Source organism: Pinus tabuliformis, chromosome X (genome assembly GCF_031772625.1).
Source record: "Pinus tabuliformis cultivar Carrire ecotype Pingquan chromosome X, CPIR1, whole genome shotgun sequence".
Lineage (NCBI taxonomy): Eukaryota > Viridiplantae > Streptophyta > Pinopsida > Pinales > Pinaceae > Pinus > Pinus tabuliformis.
In genome coordinates, this window is record NC_142308.1 from 648,434,158 (window position 1) to 648,447,228 (window position 13,071).

A 13,071-nucleotide genomic window follows, 5' to 3' on the forward strand; every position below is an offset into this window, starting at 1 on the left:
AAAAAAAAGGCTATGTGTTTTTGATTTCCAAAATAATTGCAACTTTAATTTTCCTTCTTACAAAATTGATTTAAGAACCTCACTTCCAACTTCACTCTTCACTAAACAAAATCAATAGTTTCATGTGAACATATAAACACCACTCATCAACTATAATATATAATATAATGTATGTCATGGCAACGCCATCATATACCATACATATATTCACGCTTCATAAAGGAATTCAATGTACATATTCCCATCATAATGTTTAAATAATGGCTTCAACATATAATAAATAGTATGTGCTCCCTTTAATCTATATCTCTTCCACGAATGATAAAATGAATTCAACTTTTCAAAGTCTTCAACATGTGATAAAAAATAATTCAACACTGAGACACCTATGGAGATCACACCAACACATCTGTAAAAAACAACACGACATACCACACATTTCAAGAGAGAGTTATAGCATATTATCTTCAAACACAACATCCACAGTTTTCACAAATTGTTCAATGCAACAAATTCGTGCATTAATGATATTTGGTCTTCAAAAAATGTAGCATTCAATCAAACACACTCCAATTCAATGAAGTTCGACACTGAAGTTGGATTTTCAAAACTTTGACTACTTGACTCAATGTATAACCAATATATACCAGTTCACTGCTATAAAAATTAATGATACCTCAACAACACATATGCCACACACAAATATCAGTGTTTGAACGCAGAGACCGTGTTCAACAACAGTGCCAATAGCCACAGTTTCACGGTCATACAACCATAAATGAATGCACAACATGATACCGACAGAAGGTTCAACGCAACTCGTGATTTGCAGAGGTTTGCACCATAAAAACACGCAACATTAAAATAGTCCAGCGCCATTACACGCTCTCCAAACATAACATAACATTAACAATTTTGAAAGGACTAGAAGCACTAAAGTTGTAGAGAATATGGTAAATAATAAAGGGACATAATATGGCAGAGGAAATAGGAGTTACAAGGGAAGAAATGAGGATTTTGCTCTGATACCATGTTAGACCAGGAGTAACTCCATGAATAACTTGTTTCCTTTGCATTAAGAGATAATATGAATATATACAAGGAGAGGGAGACTATTCGGTTTCATCTCCCAATGTCTCTTTGTCTTCCAACTTATTTTATTTTTTGCTATTTACAATATGTACACGGATTTCCTAATCCCAAAGATTAGGTGTCAACAATAATAAACACAAAGGATAAAATTTAGTTCCTATTATTATGTAGAATAGAAACATTTACAAGGGATTACAAAGGGCTCGCTATCCAAGCTCTCTTTGTAGCTCTTTCTCGTCTCTATGTATTTTTTCTCGAGAGGTCTTCTTTATACCAGATAATCAAATATATAAAAGTATCTTAACAAAACTAACAAATGAGACATTTGTCCATCAACTCTAAAATCACCTAACCATTGAATTTTGTAGCTATGGTCAGTGTTCATAATTGATATTTTAGCCCTCGAATTATATAAGACATGTTCTTCATGTTTGTTTCAAAAAAAAAAAAAAAAAAATTAAATTTTGGATCCAAAAGGATAAAGTCGGCCTTCGCTGTGTCAAGTCGACTCATCCTAAAGGGATACACCCATTTGACCCTTTCAACATCTATAAATTAGCATTCATTCTCTCAAATTTTTGGCATCCATTTTCAGATCAACTTAGGCTTACTTTAGATCACAAGAAGGATGAAGTTTTGAGGCATTATCTGAGGAAAATACAAGGAATTTTTTTTAGGTTAAATGGAAGGACAAAATCTAGGGAAGACCAAAATTTTGAAGGCACGGGAAGGCCGAATCACTGAGGCTATTAAGGGTAGTTTGACCAAGCATGACCAGGGCTATGTTACTAGTAAGTTTGAATTTATGTTTGGCTTGAAGAATTAGATGTATCTCTGTTGAACTTAATAATTTCTCTAAGAAAAAGGTTGTTGGGTTTTCCCCTATGTGGGTTTTCCCAGTGTAGAATTCTTGTGTCCCTTGATTGGTTGTCTCTTTATGATCCTATTGTCATTTATTGTTTCTATTGTTGATATTCTATGTAATTTCTTTATGATGAATGTGAATACTAGAAATATTAACTTAAGAAATCATAGTAAGTAATTATCAACTAAAATATCTATGAAAAATCAACATGGTATTAGAGTGAGGCTGAAAAGAAACCAAAGTGACTTTAATGAAGAAAAAGTACTTGAGTTTATACATTGAAGAGAAGATGTGAAGCACGAGTTTCCTATTTGTATGTGGTTGAAAGGCCTTAGGTCTGTTATTTGTTTTATTTTTTGCGGTAGAGAAGAAACCCTAGAAAATCTGAGACCTTGTTATATCTGCTAGACTGAAGTTCATGACATGGCACCAAATTTTATGAGAAATTTGAATTTTGTAGCGAAGATTTTGTTGTTCATTGTAGGATGGCCAAAGCCTTAAGTTTTAAACCTTAGTCAAAGCCTCAGAAGGTTGAAAATCCTTAGTATGACAATACAAAGGTCGAAGTGATGCGATATTAGCTCAAGGATGGTTGCAGAAGGTCAAAAGATGTCAGGGTCAATGTCTAAGTGAGTTATAGGATGATTACACAAGGCCAAAATGTCTCAGGAGCTAGGCATATAGGACACAAACCTAGGAAATCCTGAGATGCCTCAAATTTATGGAAATTTTGAACCATGATGATGATCAAAGATTTCAAATAATAGTCACCATTGTTTAAAAGAGCTGAAGCTTGGAATATTGGATTTATACATTGACGTCTCATGATGTGAATTCGTGCTCAAAGGATGAGTTTATCCCTGTTACATAATAATTAGAGGGGCATTCTCAAAGAAGTTGAGAACCTATGTTCTATGATAAAAAAGAAGCCTAATCTTATGAAGGCTAGCCAAAATATTATCTCATGAAGAAACCACAATATAAGACAAGGATAAAAGGAAGAAGGCTGAAGCCCTAAGTTATGAAAGGTCTATGTCCATTTGTTAAAGATCTGAAGTACCTCAGTGCCATAGCATATAGAAATACTAAAGAAATCCTTGCTTCATTCTAAGAGGTATTCCTATTATTCCAAACTCTGATCAAAAGACAATAAATTCAATATGCAATCACAATCCAAGTGCACTACATATAGGGGTGCTTGGATGCTCTTGATGGAATATACTCTTTGCACATTAATGAAATGAAGAGCAAGATAATTGTCCTTCCATTGATAGAGCAAGTTCAAGTATTGTGACATGACCATTGAAGAGACAATTACCTTATAAATAGACTCCTTACAGATGTGAAAGCATGCAAACTTGATAGCACATTATTTTCCACTCATGGTTTTGGATACACAATTATGTTACATATGGATTTGAAAAATTGTCCCATCTACACAAAGAAAATTTGCATGTGACAAGATTTGATGTCCTAAATAAGCATGCTACATATTTTATCTAGGAAGAAGTTACGAACCAATATGGTTATTTTAAGTTTCTAGAACCATGGCTAACTCATAGTTAGATGAAATAAGAGACAGTTTATTTGCTTATGTATCCATGAGATCTAAGGTACGGATGGTTCCAAAGTAAGAATGTTCTTGAATGCAATTTTATATAGCTAACATTGATATATTGATTTTTGAAGGTATTCAGAAAACTTTTATGACCAAATTGTAGTTATGCAAATGTTGCCACAACATGTTGAATGGAGTTTGATGTATGAGTAAAATAATATACTACTGTATCTTGATTGATAGTCAATTTATTGAGCACGTAGGTGTGTTGCAATAATAGGGTAAATTTGTTTTCAATTTTGTATTACATAATGGTCTAAGATAGTCTGTTGTCATTGTTGCTAAGGATTGAAAGCCTCATAATATGTATGGTGAGAAAAATTGTTTTAAGAATTTTGAGAGTATATTCCAGTAGTGTTTTGGCATCATTTTGAACTAGGGTTTGATTCATTTGGAGAGAAAATTTCTTAGACTATTTCTCAACCTAGGCCAAGTGTATTTCATACACTGAGATTGTGTGGCATCCTAAAGTATGATATGATGCATAAAAGGTTTTGTAAAAACCTGTGTAGTTATATCTCTTTTAGTTATAATGTAAGAAGCAAGGTGTTGTGTTTCTCTCTTTATAAAGGCTCTTGAGTGCCTTAGATTATAGCTTCATTTGTTTAGATATGTTAATAATGTTAGGGTGTCATTTCTTGACCCTGCTATTACTGAACTTGAAATATGAGCATGAAAATTGATCTAGGATTAGAGGGAGTTGAGAAAACAATCTTGTGCTAAGAACCCTTCTTTGGATATTTGATAGTCTTGGGGTTTGTAAACCATGGACAAATATTAAAGGATATGTTTCCACTGAAAGAAGAAAACCTAGTTCGTGACATCATGTTGATGATGAGGATGATATTGATGATAAATTTGCAAAATGGATGAAAGAAGGTTGAGGTCAAGAGGGAGATGACATTTCCTTGTAATTCTCAAAAGATAAGTAACATATATCTATCTTCCTTAATTATTGTTGTTATTGTTTTATTATTAGCCTCTTGTCGTTATATGCTTACTTGGTTATAATTTTTCTTCCTTTACGTCCTAGTGAGGATTGCAGGTACATAGAGAATGTTGCCAAGGCTCTGGCAATAGATGGAAGTAGTGGAAGAACAAAGAAAAGCTTGTGACAATAGGACTCTCCCAAAATCAATGATTTGTGTTGATAGATATTGTACTAAATTATATTTGAGCTCAGAGGGAGTAGGAAAATTAGCAAGTTTGGAGTATACCTTGATTGTGCAAAACATAAGTCAATGGCGACTTTCAAATGGATCTACAAAATCGAAATTTCCAGGTACACTTCTAATTGATTTATTATTGCTTCCATTATGGAATTACATTAGATGGATGTAAAGGTTGTTTTTCACAATGAAGAAATTGAGGAAGAAGTTTACATGAACCACCTCAAGGATTTGAGGGACACGAAGGAGTCTCTTGCTTGCAAAAGGTCATACCTCAGACTTGGATTGATGGATCAAGGTTGATCCTACAATCTTTGTTTTTTACAAAAGCAAAAGGACTCATATGTCAAAAGAAGCAACATTAGCAGAAATATTTCCTTCCATAATAGAGGGATCAGTCAGGGCTTCCTCATGAAACCTTATTCTATATTTAGAGGGAGTTGACGGATTACCTCCTTGAAGCATAATACTGAGATCCCTCATAGATTTTTGGGATGATGGACTTCTAGGATAGAAAAATAATATATAACAATAACTATAAAGCTACACTGATAGATGGACCAACCAAGATTGCCATAGCAGGATCTGTTTCAGAAAGAGAACTCAGTTAGGGTAACCAAAAAGTAGCCATGGTGATGGATCCAGTAAAGGAAGTCGATTAGTTTATGGTTGAGCCAAGGCATGTGGCTCAACATATGTTTAAGTACCAACATGGTACAATTTGTGATGGTACAATTAGTTATGGTTTGAGATATGTGTCAAATAATGAAGTACAATTACTTGGATTCACAAATTCAGATTGGGCAGAGAGTGCAGAAGGAAAAAAGAGTTCATCAAGATATCACTTCAGTTTGGACTTCATTGTGATTTTTGGATGAGTAGGAAGCAAAGATCTATTGCACTTAGTATTGTAGTCGACTATATTGTAGCTTGGTTTGCAAGTTGTGAAGCAATATGGATTTAGAAACTACTTGTAGGATTGTTTGATCAAGTGTAAGTGATGGTCATGGTGACATGTCAAAGCAAAGTGATATCTAGTACCAAAACATGGTACAAAATGGAGCAATATGGTTCTAGTACTATTCTACAGTCAAGAAAATTGTTGACAAAGTCTTTATCCCAAAATGAAGTCTGTATACTTCGAGGAAAAGTTTAGATTTATTGAGCATGTATCTCTCAGCAAGAGGGAGTGATGAAATTGCAACATCAAGGATAATCATTCTCTCTAGGTCATATTGACCAGGTGAATGGTCTGGAGTGTTGATGTGATAGCACCAGGGATAAACATTCTCCCCATGTGAAGTACGCTGACTAGAATTGGGGAGAATGGTCTCGAAGAGGATAGTCATTCTTCATGTGTCAAGTATGTTGATCGAAATTAGGAAGAATGATCCTAGAGGTCTAGAATCACTCAATTGAGTGGGTGCCTTTCAGCATCAGTCTCAAACTCTCTAGATAGGTTGAGTGAGCACATTTAGCATCAGGCCTAGAATTACTCATGAAGAGTGAGGCCTTTGGAGATTCACCATGAGTCAAAGATATTGACCAAGATGATGGTGAACCAAGACTAGTCTATATACCATGTGTTAGAGGGACCACAATTATGGTGACTAGTTGATGCTAATGATGTACCATGTGTCAGGAGTGCTGACCAAGATTATGGTGCACCATAGGTCATAGGTACCAACTGAAATTATGGTAACTAGTTGATGTTGTTGATTTACCATGAGTCAGAGTTGTTGACTAGGTAGTTAAATGATGTTGATGTTGATGATGAATTGTTATAACCTTTTCTTAGATAAATTTTTCAATAAGAGAACATCTGATAGTCATTATGAATACCTCCCTAGCTAAGAGGGAGTGTTGAATTTTGTAGCTATGGTTGGTCTTCATAATTAATATTTTAGCCCTTGAATTATATAAGACATGTTCTTCATGTCAGTTTTAAAGAAAGAAATATTAATTTTTGAAATTTTAATTTTGGATCCAAAAGGATCAAGTCGAACCTCCCAATGTCATGTCGTCCCAGCTTGAAGGGATACAGCCATTCAACCTTTTTAACATCTATATTTTGGCATTAATTCTCTCAAATTTTTGGCATCCATTTTTGGATCATCTCAGGCTTATTTTGGATCATAAGAAGGGAAAACGTTCTGAGGCATTATCTGAGGAAAATACAAGGACTAAATCTAAGGTTAAATGGAAGGACAAAATCTAAGGAAGACCGAAATTTTTGAGGCACAAGATGACTGAGATGTTGAGACTATAAAGGGAAGTTTGACCATGTGTGATTAGGGCTATGTTACTATTCAATTTGACTTTATTTTTCACTTGAAGAATTAGATCTATCTTTGTTGAACTTAATAATTTATATAAGAAAAAGTTTGTTGGGTTTTCCCCTAGGTGGGTTTACCCAAGGTAAAATTCCTATGTCTCTTGATTGGTCGTCTGTTTATGATCCTTCTGTCATTTATTATTTCTATTGTTGATATCTTATGTGTAATTATTTTATGATGAATGCAAACATAAGAAATCTTAACTTAAGAAATCATTAGAAGTAATTGTCAACTAGAAGATCTATGAAAAATCAACACTAACATCTCAAATCAGAACTTGGCATTCTTACAAAGGCCCATTTGGCCATAAAGCACCAACTTATCAAAACAACTACCATCTCACTACAATAAACTAACAACCCAACAATCCCAGATTCCTCTAGAATTAGGACACATGGTTTTACATCAGGATCCTAACTATTCCTAATTTATACACATTATGGAATTTCCTTTCCATTTTGGAATTATATGACCCCCCTTGGGGTCAAGATAATATTTGAATAGAATAAGGGTTGATGCTCCTACATTATATTCCCTAGGCGGAAAAAAAGTATGACCTTCTGGTCATATGTTTTTAAATTGTCACAACCCTCCTGGATCCAAAATGTTGTATTGTTTCTATCCCTAGTTTTATCCCCATTGTAGTCTCGATGTGTCTCTCAGCTTTCCTAGATCCGATACTACATGCTGCTAATGGCCTTGAACTTGTCTTAATTGTACTATTGCTTCTCCAGAGTCCCACACCTTACATTGTTGTGTTCTTCTCACTTAATATTGTAACCTCTTGTAGTCAAACCTATTTTGCAAGAGACTATTTCTTCACTGTGCCATTGCACCAACAATCTTCCTCATACTCTTTTTTCAAAAAATCCACAATGGTTTTGTACCATTTTTTGTTATGCTTCTTGAGTTCCACTTCCTTGAACTGTATCTTCATCCTCAACAAACACCATGCTTTCCCAAAGACAAGGCTATACTCTTCCTATCTAGATACTAGTCACAGTATCCCTCAACCAGCTCAATATTTCTTGTCTATCCTTCCCTTTAACAAGCCGAATTCAGTCCCTCTCTTCTTAGGGATATTTTGGATGCTTGTACCTTTCTTATTCCTTTGGGACAATTATTAAGTGTCGTCCATCATCTATTGGGATCCCCTCTCTTAGTCTCCTTGGAGAAAATTTTCCTAGTCCTCGTCCTTTTAGATGATCTTCCCAACCTTGGGTCCTACAAAATATGCATCCACATGAAATTTATTAGTTTTAAAAACATGAGGCCTTCTAGAATCTTCTGCTATCCTCTTCAAAAATTCCTCCTTTTGGTTTCTTTTATGAGACAGGGTTGTCTCATCCTCTCCCATGACATATTTCAACTTTTTCTTATGTCTATGCCTTGGAAAGGTATCTCTTTATTCTCCTCATCCCTTGTGACAGTTGTAGATGACTCTCATTCTTGGTCATTCTCGTTACGTGCAACCATACACAAAATATCATTTTTGAAATGATAAGGCTCCCTAACCTCTATCTACTCATATAAAATTCCCACACAGTTCATGAGCCTCTCAATAGGTCTCTTTGCAGTAACTTCATATCCATTTTCTCCAAGCTCTAATTTTGCACATTGAACTCACATCATGTGATTTACTAATGTCTCCTCCCAAGGATTTTAATTCCATTAGTAAATGTGTGATTTCATCGCACTCCATGAGTTGTTCATTTTCACTATCCTTTCAAGTTAACAGCTCTGTATTGTTGATTCTCTTTCCTGTGGGTTTGCTTTTCCATTGGGAGGTCTTCCTTGTAAGTTCATGATCTAGTGTAGTCTTTGTGATTGGTGTGCAATCTTCAACCTTTTGGGATGAGTCCTTATTCCCAACTTCTAGTTCATCTCATAGGGGATGAAACTCCTCTTTGGCTCTATGGTTTTAGCGTTTGTGTTTGCCTCCCTTAGACAAGACTATATCCTCTACTTGTCTGTAGTCTTGCTAATTTACTTCCTCCACTCTAGCATATTATTTCTCCATATTGATGACAACTTCAAATGTTTACACATCACCTACAAAACCTACATTCACACACAACTCATTTACTTCCAAACCACAAGGTTCTTCTATATCACTTGATGCTTCCTTGACCAATTCTTCTTGTTGGTCTTACATGAGACTTCCCCTTTGTGTCTCATCTACATCATCCTCCTTTCTGAGGACTGATCCTTTCTCTAGTTCACAATGGTAAACTCTCTCCTCAAACTCAACTACTCTAAGCTCTTATTCCTCCAACCTGGCTCTTATGAAAGACCTCATATTCTTCCCTAACTCTCTAGATTTAGGGGGTTTCCTCTTAAAACTCTTTTGTTTGATAGGAAAATTGACCTTATTCCTTAGGTCCCATCTCCATCTTTGGTTTTCTCTTTCTAGCAACATTTTCACCACACTGAGTCTCTCCTCGAGCTTAACTATATCTCTATCAATTTCTTCTTGACTCATGCCATTTTCCTTGGCATTCTTCTCCTTTATGCTTTGGCTTCCTTTTGAACCCTAATTATGGCCATCAGTAGTCCTCTTCTTCCCTCCCTTCCTATGAGCTTCCACTCACCTACTATGACTTACAGTCAAGCCCCATAACAAGTCTCCTCCATTGCTTGTTACCTAATACCTCACTCGCTTATACTTAGCGTGGGCTATTGGTATTTCTTTGGTTCCCTCCTCTAGAACCTCTTGAGCACTCCTTGCTCTTCTTTGGCTTTTGCACTCTTTCTCACCTCTCCCATTCTCTGCTTTGGAGGACTTCCAACCTTAACTGAAACACTTCTCTAATTTTGTAGCCTCCCTGTTACAAGGGTTCTTGCCACAACCTTAAGAACACTACTGGTTCTCTGTTATAACTCTCTTGGCTATAGTCAATGACATCATTATTGCTGCTATATTTACATTAGTTATCTTCTTGCCCTTTTTTAAAAAAAATTCAAAAACCAATTACCTATTGGTTTCTCCACTTACGAGATCTCACTATCTTAATTTTTCCCAACTTTGCACTTAGTTTTTCCCAACTTTACACTTGGTTGGTTACTTCATCACTTCTATGTTGTTCTTAGTCTTCCCCTCTATTGAAATTCCTCCTTGCTTTCTTGCTCAACCTTTTTCTGTTGCAACTTTGTTGTTCCTCCGTCACTAGCTATTCTCGACCTTCTCTGATTGTGCAATTCCTTCCATGCAAATATTTGTCATATTTTTTAATCACTAAAAAGTGTCACTCTTGCTCTAATGCCACTTAACACAGCCCTTCGGCTACTCTCGATGTTTCCCCTTTCAGCGTAGCCAATCTCAATTCATTGACAACTCGCGCAAGGCTATTCCCATTATCTTGGAAATTATATCTCCTTTTTGTAATCACCCATAGGCTTGAAAACACCAATCAATTACTTCTAATGGATCGTGTTGGAGCCCTGACATGAGATACTCATCGTGGACTCGACTGAAGTCCAGGCTGATTTGGCCCTGATCGTGTCTAGTTTTCCTCCAATCCTATCGTGTCCAGATTTACTCAGACTTCACTCACTATGCGGTTTCATTCTAAAAACACAAAAGACATTTGACCTCTTTCGGTAGTAGACATCACGTCATCTCTCGAACTCGTCCCTGCAACTTCGAACCCAATTCTTCACACAGTCATATAGGCCTCTCTCAGGAACATACCAACATTCTGTTGGCATTATGATGCATGTGTTGTACTTGATGGCAAACAACTCATAGAAGATCAACTCACTTATATATATCTAGATGAATCTACGGAAGAGATATCAGATGACAATTCTCAGTATGACAAGTCCAAAGGGGGAGATTGTTGGCATTATGAGACAAGTGTTGTCCTTGATGGCAAATCACACAAATGATAAATTATAGTGCAGCAAATTTATTTGATAAATTATAGTGCAACAAAGTTTCCTTCATGTAGAGAAAAGTTCACACACTTTTATGCAGAGAAAAGTTTATTCCATGCAGAGAAAAGTTCACGCACTTTTATGCAGAGAAAATTTTATTCCATGTAGAGAAAAGTTCACGCACTTTTATGCAGAGAAAAGTTTATTTCATGTAGAGAAAAGTTCACGCACTTTTATGTAGAGAAGAGTTTATTTCATGTAGAGAAATGTTCACGCACTTTTATGCAGAGAAGAGTTTATTTCATGTAGAGAAAATTTCACGCACTTTTATGCAGAGAAAATTTTATTTCATGTAGAGAAAAGTTCATGCACTTTTATGCAGAGAAAAGTTTATTTCATGGAGAGAAAAGTTCACGCACTTTTATGCAGAGAAAAGTTTATTTCATGTAGAGAAAAATTTCACGCACTTTCATGGTTGGCTCATGGTATTAGTCCGACAGTTTTTGATCCTATGGTTTTGGTCCGTGGTATTGCATCCAAAAGTGTTGATCTCACGCACTTTCATGGTTGGTTCATGGTATTAGTCCGATAGTTTTTGATCCTATGGTTTTGGCTCGTGGTATTGCATCCAAAAGTGTTGATCTCACGCACTTTCATGGTTGGTTCATGGTATTAGTCCAACAGTTTTTTTGATCCTATGGTTTTGGACCGTGGTATTGAGAAAGGACTAAGGCTATAAAAGAGGAAGGAGATCATTTGGCAAAGCATCATCTGAATTATTGAATATCTAGATCTGGAATACTATGATTGGGTTATGGTGCAGATCTGGATCTGAGCTAAAGAGGGATCTCACCGGTTGATGGAGAACAAGATCTAAGGATAGATCGGGATCAAATGGTTTGAAATGAACTATCTCTATATAGTTGATTATGCTTATTCTAGATCTGTATACTGACGCTTGTAATGATCTGAACTAGGTATAACTTAAGTTTGAAATCGTTGCAAGTCATGATTGAATATTTATAGATCTGTACGCAGGTTGGCTTTTGTGAAAGCACGTACGTACGCAGGTTTGGTTCATTGTAGTAGCATATACCATTTGAGCTATGATGTTTAAAGTTACAGGTGGTTCAGCTTGTTGATGTGTTCTGATGACTGTTTAATGGTGTCAGTATTCTACATATTCAGTTTGATTGATCGTGTTGATGGATGAGATCTAGTAATGGATCTAATGGACTAGATCGGGTTGCTAACACTCATATTATCCTTGTATATGTATTGATCTGGTGATTGGGTGATTCAGAAGATTGATTGATTATGTGCTTCAATGATATTTATGGGTCCAGTATGAAAATTGGATGAAACGTGGCCTTTTAGATTATGTGTTGTGCTTCAGGTGTATCCAGTTGGAAAATATATGAAACGTGGTACCCGGAGGAGAGAAGATTGTAGGCCGGCACCAACGTACTAGTATCTTAGCTAGTACAAGAGCTACGGGGGTGGTAGCTCCCTTCTAGTAGCAGTTGAAAACTTTGGAGCATTGTAGCAGGTAGCAGCCTGCGTACTAGTAAATGGATCGGCTAGTACAAGAACTATGGGGGTTGTAGCTCTCTGCAGGTAGAAGCTTGCGTACTGGTATAAGACTGCACCAGTACAGAAATATTGTAAAAGAATTTTCTTATTAAGAAGAAGATTGAGATGACTTGCAGCAGGTGGTTTTCTCCCACATTGGGTTTCCACCTTATATCATGGTGTTCATGTGTGTGGCTTATGTGTGATGATTTGTTCTATTTTATTGCACTGTTTACTGTTAATATGGTTGATAATGTTCTAATGCACTCATTAAGGATCAACTAACTGAATCATAAGAAGTTGTGGAAGTAGCATATATGAACCTGAATATGGAAATGAAAAGTTTTATTGATGTGATAATACTGATCCCCACCCCCCCCCCCCCCCCTCTCAGTATTATTTCCAACACATTCATACTTAGATAGCTAGATCATCAGATTTACTCAGATTTCTCCTGGAGGTCGGAACAGCATTAGTAAAAAAACATAGAGGATAAAATTCTTGTATTATATCGGAACATAAACATTTACTGGGGATTACAAA